Source organism: Aegilops tauschii, unplaced genomic scaffold, assembly GCF_002575655.3.
Source record: "Aegilops tauschii subsp. strangulata cultivar AL8/78 unplaced genomic scaffold, Aet v6.0 ptg000524l_obj, whole genome shotgun sequence".
In the NCBI taxonomy this organism is placed as follows: Eukaryota; Viridiplantae; Streptophyta; class Magnoliopsida; order Poales; family Poaceae; genus Aegilops; species Aegilops tauschii.
The window spans coordinates 18835-29235 of record NW_027332762.1 but is presented as its reverse complement, the minus strand read 5'-3'; the positions used below and the strand labels follow the sequence as shown (position 1 = coordinate 29235).

At 35.6% G+C, this 10401-nt stretch overlaps 1 long non-coding RNA gene across 1 annotated transcript; it reads right to left on the bottom strand.

Moving 5' to 3' along the window:
- Positions 1-1502: 1502 nt before the first annotated feature.
- Positions 1503-3009, bottom strand: LOC141031400 (uncharacterized). The gene is made up of 2 exons (XR_012193447.1): positions 2743-3009; positions 1503-1699 (listed from the first exon to the last, which is right to left on the bottom strand). It is a non-coding gene; the product is annotated as an uncharacterized lncRNA (long non-coding RNA).
- Positions 3010-10401: the final 7392 nt, after the last annotated feature.

Here is a 10401-nt window from a genome sequence, read left to right as displayed (position 1 = left end):
CATCATTTATTGGCAAAGATAGAAAAGGTCAATATGAAGGAGGAGAAAGAAACAATAGTAACGTGGTCCCGGGCATCTAGCATTCTACCCACAATGGTTGGCCATACAATCGCGATTCATAATGGAAAGGAACATATACCTATTTACATAACAAATCCTATGGTAGGTCGCAAATTGGGGGAATTCGTGCCTACTCGGCATTTCACGAGTTATGAAAATGCAAGAAAGGATACTAAATCTCGTCGTTAACTGAATTCTGAATAGAAAGATTAAGAAGAAAAAAAAGATTCAAAATAAAGTAAAGGTAGGCGGGGAATAACCTTATTTATGACAAGTTTCAAACTAGTAAAGTATATCCCTAGGATAAAGAAGAAGAAAAGTGGGCTAAGGAAACTCGCAAGGAAAGTTCCAACCGATCGTCTACTTAAGTTCGAGAGAGTTTTCAAAGCACAAAAACGTATCCCTATGTCTGTTTTCAAAGCACAAAGAGTTCTTGACGAGATTCGCTGGCGTTACTACGAGGAAACTGTTATGATACTGAACCTCATGCCCTATCGAGCATCTTATCCCATCTTAAAGTTGGTTTATTCGGCAGCCGCAAATGCTACTCATTATAGGGATTTCGACAAAGCGAATTTATTTATTACTAAAGCCGAAGTCAGTAGGAGTACTATTATGAAGAAATTCAGACCTCGAGCTCGAGGACGTAGTTTCCCCATAAAAAAAAGCATGTGTCATATAACAATTGTACTAAATATAGTAAAGAAATCTAAATAACCTTTAGATCCATCTAAGATTTCGATTCCCAGTAAAAAAAAATATAGAATAGAAAAATATGGGACAAAAAATAAATCCACTCGGTTTCAGACTTGGTACAACCCAAAAACACCATTCCTTTTGGTTCGCACAACCAAAAAATTATTCTGAAGGTCTACAGGAAGATAAAAAAATAAGGGATTGTATCAAGAACTATATACAAAAGAATAGGAAAAAGGGCTCGAATAGAAAAATAGAATCAGACTCAAGTTCCGAAGTAATTACACATAATAGAAAAATGGACTCAGGTTCAAGTTCCGAAGTAATTACACATATAGAAATCCAAAAAGAAATCGATACGATCCACGTCATAATCCATATTGGATTCCCAAATTTATTAAAGAAAAAAGGAGCAATCGAAGAATTAGAGAAAGATCTACAAAAGGAAATTAACTCTGTAAACCAGAGATTTAATATTTCTATCGAAAAAGTGAAAGAACCTTATAGACAGCCTAACATTCTTGCAGAATATATAGCTTTCCAATTAAAAAATAGAGTTTCATTCCGAAAGGCAATGAAAAAAGCCATTGAATTAACTAAAAAAGCAGATATAAGGGGAGTAAAAGTAAAAATTGCGGGTCGTCTCGGAGGAAAAGAAATTGCACGCGCCGAATCTATTAAAAAGGGTAGACTTCCCCTCCAAACAATTCGCGCTAAAATTGATTATTGCTGCTATCCAATTCGGACTATCTATGGAGTATTAGGTGTAAAAATTTGGATATTCGTAGACGAAGAATAAGTAATCTTGTCTTCGGATTCTGTCCATTGATAGAATAAAAAATGACAAGAGACTTTTTTCCTGAAATCCCTGCAAAAGAAGAAATTATACCTCTTTCTATAAGATTTAATGAAAATTGATAAATCATTTAATATAATTGCTATGCTTAGTGTGTGACTCGTTATTTTTTTCTTTTTTTTAAGAAAAAAACTTAGTAATTATAGAAAATTAACTAATAACCAACCTATTGCTTCGTATTGTCGAGATCCTAACTAAGAAACAGTCACTATATGAATAAATACCTCTATCATAAATGAGTAGATGTGTCATATAGTTGTAGCAACTGCAATTTTTTCTCTAAAAAAGAAAAGGGATTCTAGGTTGTGAAGCAAAACTAAAGGGATGTGGATAAAGGGAGGGATGATAGAAAGAAGGAAGAGGAAATAAATAAGATATAGGATTCCACTATGTATGGTCTATGAATTACATCATAAAAGGCAATGTGATAAAGCATCAATATAATAAAAATAATAGAGAATTAAAAATTGTAACTTGAAACAAGAACTACAAATTTAAAGCAATAATAAAGAGCCGCCCGGGTTAATAAAACTGAGAAAATTAACTCGGAAAGAAATTTTTTGGAAGCTCCGTTGCGGGATTCAGACCTAACCATTCAAGGAGAAGCAGTGGGAACGACAGAACCTATGATTCCATAGGATTTTATTGAAAAGAATCCTAACACTTCATTGGGTGGGATGGCGGAACAAACCAAAAAAATTGTCTTATTTGGTAAGTTTATAAATTAACAAATAAGACAGGAAAGAGTAAATATTCGCCCGCGAAATTCTTATTGAATTAGAATACTTTACCGCGATTCAATAAGAGTAAAAATAAGGATTTTTTTAAGAAGGATTACATTATCTATAAATATAGAATTTAGATAAATATACACACACATCTGGATATATTCTAGATCTTCTTTTTTGACTATATATTATATTTTTCTGTTTTAACAAATTCAATATAAAAAAAACCGAACTTTTTCTATTATCTATTAATGTGTATCTATCCGTACCGTAATATTTTTGAATATTATGAATTAGAGAAATTTACATGCTTTCTCATTCCATTCGCGAGGAGCTGGATGAGAAGAAACTCTCATGTCCAGTTTTGCAGTAGAGATGGAACTAAGAAAGAGAACCATCGACTATAACCCCAAAAGAACCAGATTTCGCAAACAACATAGAGGAAGAATGAAAGGAAAATCCTGCCGAGGCAATCGTATTTGTTTTGGTAGATATGCTCTTCAAGCACTTGAACCCGCTTGGATCACGGCGAGACAGATAGAAGCAGGACGAAGAGCAATAACACGATATGCACGTCGTGGTGGAAAAATATGGGTACGTATATTTCCCGACAAACCGGTTACACTAAGACCCACGGAAACACGTATGGGCTCGGGAAAGGGGTCCCCCGAATATTGGGTATCCGTTGTTAAACCTGGTCGTATACTTTATGAAATGGGGGGAGTATCTGAAACTGTAGCTAGAGCAGCTATCTCCATAGCTGCCAGTAAAATGCCCATACGAAGTCAATTTATTCGATTAGAGATATAGAACCCTAAAAGGGGTATGGAAGATAAAAAAAAATGCCCGGTTTTTCTTTCTGGAAAGACAATATTTCTTTCATCCTTTTGCATTGAAATAACAAATTGAAATCAAAATAAAAAATAATATGATTCAACCTCAGACCCTTTTAAATGTAGCAGATAATAGTGGAGCTCGAAAATTGATGTGTATTCGAGTCATAGGAGCTGCTGGTAATCAGCGATATGCTCGTATTGGTGATGTTATTGTTGCTGTAATCAAAGACGCATTGCCCCAAATGCCTCTAGAAAGATCCGAAGTAATTCGAGCTGTAATTGTACGTACATGTAAAGAGTTCAAATGCGAAGACGGTATAATAATCCGCTATGATGACAATGCTGCGGTTATAATTGATCAAAAAGGCAATCCAAAAGGAACTCGAGTTTTTGGCGCGATTGCCGAGGAATTGAGAGAATTGAATTTTACCAAAATAGTTTCATTAGCTCCTGAAGTATTATAAATACTAGTAGGCGAAATTGAGACCAAAGAATTAATTTAGTAGATTGTGTTTTACGTATATGTTTTAAAATCCAAAATGAAAAAAAAAAAGAAAACATGTTGATTATAGAAAAATTAGGAGGAACCTAGAATTAGAGTCTTATGGGCAAGGACACTATTGCTGATTTACTAACCTCTATAAGAAATGCGGACATGAATAAAAAAGGAACAGTTCGAGTAGTATCTACAAATATTACCGAAAACATTGTTAAAATACTTCTACGAGAGGGTTTTATTGAAAGTGTTCGGAAACATCAGGAACGTAACAGATATTTCTTGGTTTCAACTTTGCGACATCAAAAGAGAAAGACTAGAAAAGGAATATATAGAACAAGAACCTTTTTAAAGCGTATCAGCCGACCCGGCTTACGAATTTATACCAACTATCAAGGAATTCCTAAAGTTTTGGGTGGAATGGGAATTGCTATTCTTTCTACTTCTCGAGGAATAATGACAGATCGAGAAGCTCGACTAAACAGAATTGGGGGAGAAGTCTTATGTTATATATGGTAATCGCCCCGCCTATAGTGCTTGAATTCTATCTCGCCCTTCCTATTTTTAAAATAAAAATAGAAAAATAGGAGAAAAAAAATATGACAGAAAAAAAAAATAGGAGAGAAAAAAAAAACCCGAGAGAAGCAAAAGTAACTTTCGAAGGTTTAGTTACGGAAGCCCTACCCAATGGAATGTTCCGCGTTCGGCTAGAGAATGACACCATCATCCTAGGCTATATTTCAGGAAAGATACGGTCTAGTTCTATACGAATACTGATGGGGGATAGGGTCAAAATTGAAGTAAGTCGTTATGATTCAAGCAAGGGACGTATAATTTATAGACTTCCCCATAAGGATTCGAAGCGTATCGAAGACTCGAAGGATAGCGAAGATTTGAAGGATAGCGAAGATTTGAAGGATACCAAAGATTCAAAGGATTAGGTTTTTCTTTTTTTTCTAGGGTAATAAATTCTAAGTTCTAAAATTCAAGCGAAGAGACTTATTTTTTCCAAAAGATTAGATTCATAGTTTAAAAAAGGATACGGAAATATGAAAATAAGAGCTTCCGTTCGTAAAATTTGTACAAAATGTCGACTGATTCGTAGGCGTGGACGAATTAGAGTCATTTGCTCTAATCCGAAGCATAAACAAAGACAGGGGTAATCTTTCGAAAAAGAACTTTACTTTCTAAAAAGTAAAAAAAAGTACCCGCGGAAATGTTCCAATTCCAAATAAAATAATTTCATTTAAAATAATTAAAGTAAAGGGTTTATTTTACCCTGAAACGGATATCTTTGTATCTTTTTTTCTTTTTTTTATTTCTAACTCATATTTATGAGATAATAAAATATGGCAAAAGCTATACCAAAAATTGGTTCACGTAAGAAAGTGCGTATTGGTTTACGTAGGAATGCACGTTTTAGTTTACGGAAGAGTGCACGTAGAATAACAAAAGGGGTTATTCATGTTCAAGCTAGTTTCAACAATACCATTATAACTGTTACAGACCCACAAGGTCGGGTGGTTTTTTGGTCCTCGGCCGGTACTTGTGGATTCAAAAGCTCAAGAAAAGCATCACCCTATGCTGGTCAAAGAACAGCAGTAGATGCTATTCGTACAGTAGGTTTGCAACGAGCAGAAGTTATGGTAAAGGGCGCTGGTAGTGGAAGAGATGCCGCATTACGAGCCATTGCTAAAAGTGGTGTGCGATTAAGTTGTATACGCGATGTAACACCTATGCCGCATAATGGATGTCGACCGCCTAAAAAAAGACGTCTGTAAAAGAATTAACCCGCTTTCAACTTTCATTTCAAGAGAAATAAACGATTCAATGATAAAATAATAATACTAGTCTATTATGGTTCGAGAGGAGGTAGCAGGATCCACTCAAACACTACAGTGGAAGTGTGTTGAATCAAGAGTAGATAGTAAGCGCCTTTATTATGGTCGTTTCATTCTGTCCCCGCTTAGAAAAGGTCAAGCGGACACCGTCGGTATTGCCTTGCGAAGAGCTTTACTTGGAGAAATAGAAGGAACATGTATCACACGTGCAAAATTTGGGAGCGTGCCGCACGAGTATTCTACAATAGCAGGTATTGAAGAATCCGTACAAGAAATTTTACTAAATTTGAAAGAAATTGTATTGAGAAGTAATCTCTATGGAGTTAGAGACGCATCCATTTGCGTCAAAGGTCCTAGATACATAACTGCTCAAGATATCATCTTACCGCCTTCCGTAGAAATCGTTGATACGGCACAACCTATAGCTAACTTGACAGAGCCCATTGATTTCTGTATTGATTTACAGATCAAGAGAGATCGTGGATATCAGACAGAACTCAGAAAGAACTATCAAGATGGAAGTTATCCTATAGATGCTGTATCCATGCCTGTTCGAAATGTGAATTATAGTATTTTTTCTTGTGGGAATGGAAATGAAAAACACGAGATACTTTTTCTAGAAATATGGACTAATGGAAGTTTAACCCCTAAGGAAGCACTTTATGAGGCTTCTCGTAATTTGATTGATTTATTTCTTCCTTTTCTACACGCGGAGGAAGAGGGCGCTAGTTTCGAAGAAAATAAAAACAGGTTTACTCCACCCCTTTTTACTTTTCAAAAAAGATTAACTAATCTAAAGAAAAACAAAAAAGGAATTCCATTGAATTCTATTTTTATTGATCAATTAGAATTGACTTCTAGAACGTATAATTGTCTAAAAAGGGCCAATATACATACACTATTGGACCTTTTGAGTAAGACTGAAGAAGATCTTCTGAGAATTGACAGTTTTCGTATGGAAGATAGAAAACATATATGGGACACTCTAGAGAAGCATCTCCCAATTGATTTACTTAAGAATAAACTCTCGTTTTAAATCCATTGCAATTTTTTTTCTTCTTCTTTTTCGAGTTAGAATAAAAAGAAAACAATTTAGCATCTTTGGTACAATCTATATTTTCGCGAAATGGATCATAATAAAATGGATTTTAGGTATCTAGGGAAGATTCACTTGGAAGTAACTATTTCCTAGATACCTATGGTACTTCACGGTTGAATGAATCAAAAAATATCTAAAAAAGACCTAAAGTTAATGATTTATCAATGGGTAATGTTGCTCCAATACCTAACCAAAGAGCTACTACAGTACCGATTAAAAAAACGGTCGTAGCTACTGGGCGGCGAAATGGATTTTGGAATTTATTGACATTCTCTAGAAAAGGTACTGTCAATAAGCCTGTTGGCACAGAAACCATTAAAAGAACGCCCAATAACTTATTGGGTACCGTACGGAGTATTTGAAACACGGGAAAGAAGTACCACTCGGGTAATATTTCCAGAGGAGTTGCAAACGGATCTGCCGGTTCACCAATCATTGATGGCTCGAGAACCGCTAAACCTACATTACATGCAATAGTACCTAGAATTACTACTGGAAAAATATATAAAAGATCGTTGGGCCATGCGGGTTCCCCGTAATAATTATGTCCCATCCCTTTAGCTAATTTAGCTCTTAATACAGGATCATTTAAGTCTGGTTTCTTTGTTATTGGGATAGGTGAACTCTTTAGGATCCATCCCCCAAAGGAACCGGACATGAGAATTTATCATCATCCGGCTCGAGCAAGAGTGAAAGAAATAAGACCGCGGAAGATCCTTAATAGAATTAAGGTTTATAATGACTCAATGACTCTAGGCAAGAAAAGCTTTATCAGATTCTCTTTTCCGAAGTTGCACCTACAACTACTCATTGAAAATAATCCTATTCTTATGGGTAAATGCTCAATATCCAAGTGGGCTTACAAATTTGATCATGATCAATTGCTTTGTGGATTGTCTCATGTCTCTTGATTAGTTGGTATTTATCCCCTCAATATCGCAAGTTTCTTACCTCCAAACAAAATATTTACTTGTTACTAATAAAAAATCAAAAAGTTTAGCCTACATTCTTCCTTAGATCCCTTCTTTTACTCCGATAGTATTGCGGATCACAATCGATGCAAAGAAAATGAATGCATTTCCATACTATAATAAAAAGGTAAGTGTAATAAATAGAGAACTGGATCATGTCACATGACTTATTCCATTTCTACTCTATGGGATCTTACGGAGCCTGTTCATGGATGACATGGTTGCGGTATGATCATAGAAGATATTCTCCTCAAGTGAACCAGCCTATCCTTCCTAGGTAGGGGACTTACATGTTGATTGGATGCGGAGACACCTTTGGTTGTGAATTCTAATGTGGCAGATCCAATTCTTTATCTGCATGGCCAAATCAATAATTCAAGTCACACACTCCCATAATCCGCCTTTTTTCTTTCGTAAAATTAACTTCAACTATTTGTATTGTATAAAAATACTTTGGAGTTGAAGAGAAGTATCCAAATGACATGTGTTATTTTACAATAACCCATGCTTGTAGCAATGAAATACCAAAACCTACCCGATATGATATATGATAATTATAATTCTCTATGATATGCCTTCCCTATAAAGGACCCGAAATACCTTGCTTACGTATCATTGGAAAGTGCATTAACATAAATACGGCAGTAAGCAGAGGCAGTACAAAGGTATGTAAACTATAAAAACGAGTCAAAGTGGATTGGCCCACACTAGCACTTCCGCGTAATAACTCCACTAAAGGCGATCCTATTACCGGAATGGCGTCAGGTACACCTGTCACAATTTTGACTGCCCAATAGCCAATTTGATCCCAAGGCAAAGAATAACCAGTTACACCAAATGATGCAGTCAAAACAGCCAAAACCACACCTGTGACCCAAGTTAATTCACGGGGTTTTTTAAATCCCCCTGTGAGATACACACGAAATACATGCAGGATCATCATTAAAACCATCATACTTGCTGACCATCGATGAACTGATCGGATTAACCAACCAAAGTTGGCCTCGGTCATTATGTATTGAACCGAGGAAAAAGCCTCTGTAACGGTTGGTCGGTAGTAAAAAGTCATAGCAAAACCGGTAGCGACTTGTACTAGAAAACAAGTAAGTGTAATTCCCCCTAAACAATAAAATATGTTGACATGGGGAGGAACATATTTACTAGTTATATCATCTGCAATTGCCTGAATCTCAAGACGTTCCTCAAACCAATCATATACTTTATTGAGATAGGTAACTAACCCGAGTCCCCCTCTAAGAGCCGTATATGAAAATTTCATCTCGTACGGCTCAAGCAGAAACACAAAAATTTTCAACGAATATTAGAAAAAAGGTTCAAAACTTCATCAGCCACTGAATTGGGTCGATTTGCCTTGAAGATATCAAATAAGAAAAATCCGGAATATCTTCTTTGTGATGATAATGCCAAAAAATCTCAAGTTGGCGCGTCTTTCTTTCTTCCTTTCCCTTATGTTGGTCATTAGAGGCTTCTTGACTTTTCTCTTCCCTATAAAGGATTTGTTTTTTTATGCGTAATATAGAAATTATCTTGTTGAGATCCTATGAATCAGTTCAATTAAAACCTTAGATTCATACTAGAGCCACGATGATTTAGTCTCAAGCTAAACAAAAGGCAAGGGTTCTTCGAATAAGAACCGCTTGATAATCATTTATTGAATCAGTGTAATGACTCGACAAAATCGAGAGAAAAAAAGTTGTCTTTTGGGCAAACAAAATTGGAAGGAAGAAAATTTCTTTTTTATTTTTATTTAAGAACTACTTGAATTTTTCAGTCTGGTTGCGAGGTCTTAATAGTGAGTATGAATCATAGTTCCATTTTTTTTTGATCCACTCTATCTATTTCGTGTTCCAGATACTAGAATAAATAATATCTGACGAATTAGAATCATCTTGATAGAGATAACAGGCCCTTTCTATGTATTATCAATAGGATCAATTCTAACAAGTCACACACTCATATTCCAGAGATACCGAAACAAAAAAATTCCGCGGTCGAACTACCATAATATCTAGAAATGTAGATCTTAAACTAGAAAGGCTTTTTTGGATGGAAAAACTCTGACTTCCTAGTTTTAGTTAGTAGAAACCTAATTGGTTAAAATTCCGTCCAGTAAAACGGAAGAATTATAAATTTCTAAAATGATAGATAGGAATATAGCGAATAAAGCCATTGCGATCCCCATAAAAGGAGTAGTCCCCCAACCCGGGGCGACTTTCCCATATTCCGAATTCAAGGGTTTCAGTAAACTACCTGCACCAGTTCGTTTTGGCCTAGGTTTAGAACTATCTTCAACGGTTTGTGTAGCCATAAATTCTATTTAATCATTGGTGTTGACTTTGTATACTATTCCGTTGTAGTTGTAAATACACGATCTTTTCGTAGATCCATTGTAATCTTGAAATTCTATAAAAATGGAAACAGCAACTTTAGTCGCCATCTCCATATCTGGTTTACTTGTAAGCTTTACTGGGTATGCCTTATATACCGCGTTTGGGCAACCCTCTCAACAATTAAGAGATCCATTCGAAGAACACGGAGACTAATTTAAGTAAGAAGTCTCCCAGATAGGGGGACTTCTTACTTAAATGAAATTATTTTATTCTTTTAGTTGGAGTTGGTGGAACCTTAGGTGGTTCTCGGAAGAAGATAGCGAAAAAAATTATCCCTAAAGTCGAAACTAAAAGGAACGTATAAACCAATGCTTCCATAGATTCGATCCTGGTTTATTTACAATTATAACTTCCACACCTATTCATTTGTCATTTGGGAGAATTTCCCATATAAAGAAAGAAAAAGA